The following is a 1,233-nucleotide window of genomic DNA, read 5'->3' as shown; positions in this document are numbered from 1 at the left end:
AGGTATTTGTTCAGGATAGAGCATGTTAAGCAGGAAAATTAATAACTGGCAACAGCATTGTTGACGTAACAATGACGTCATGAAAGTTACTTGTACTTTCTTCAGGAAGTCTATATAGTCAAGGGAATTGTGCTTTATGAACTGTGTTAAAAAAAAAAAAAAAATAGCTTAATAGAAAAATTACCTATGAGTATGCACAAAATAAAAATATAATAAGGGGAAAGATAATTAAGAAACGTGTAAATCCTTTTTAAATACAGCGAAAAGAAAGTTTCCACAAAAATTCCTCTACATCGTCCAGGTCTTGTTCCTTTCATTCTAAACAAAAAATCAATAATAAATAAATAAAATATATATAATGATAAAATAAAATAATAATAATCAGCTGCTTCGATTATCATGATCAAATCTTTTACGTGTTTCTCAAGGTTGAGATTTATTCGGTTCAAAAGTTTGAGAAAATATGTCACCTTTTAAATGGTATAGATTTGTTTCATACACAATTAGCCATATATAGAGAAAACTTGTCTTCTTTAAGTGTTCTGTATTTACCTTTCTCTCTAATCATGTTTCTTTACGAAATGTGTCCATGACATGACCTGGTTGCAGGGAGGGGGGGGGGGGGGGGGGGGGGGGGGGGGGTGGTGGCCGGGTGATGCAAATGCAACCCCCCCCCCTACCAAGATTATATTTGCCACCCTCGATGTTTGGCTTGCCCCCCCCCCCCCCCACCCATGGTCCACGTTTTTAAACTTTTTAAAAACTTAATCACACCTATACAGGTCCTTAGAACAGCTCATTTTCCTAAATTTTAGTTCGCTGCGCTCGCCTACCCAAGAAAAACTTGAAAAGACGCCCCTGCCTGGTTGAAGGGAAGCGTTTTTCTTTCATTGTCTCATTTTCATTTTTTATTCAGTGTGGCACATAACATATTTGCGTGGCTAAAAATACATTATATTTGCTGAATATTTACTTAAATGAAATTTGGGTATATAATCAAATATTTTTTTATCGTTATTGCTACTATGATTTTCATCGTCAATACACACTGTCAATATTTTATAGTTATCATCGTTATTTTTGTGGTCCATACGCATCTATACCATATATTGGCACACACATGTACTATATGTGGTACGTTTTGGCAAAATTGGCTTTAGTAGTATGAATTGTATTTTTTTAGGTAAACTATGTTTATAAAAAGTCATTAAGAATGTGACAATCTAAGAACAG

Source organism: Penaeus chinensis, chromosome 29 (assembly GCF_019202785.1).
Source record: "Penaeus chinensis breed Huanghai No. 1 chromosome 29, ASM1920278v2, whole genome shotgun sequence".
In the NCBI taxonomy this organism is placed as follows: Eukaryota; Metazoa; Arthropoda; class Malacostraca; order Decapoda; family Penaeidae; genus Penaeus; species Penaeus chinensis.
Note: the sequence above shows the minus strand (reverse complement) of the source record.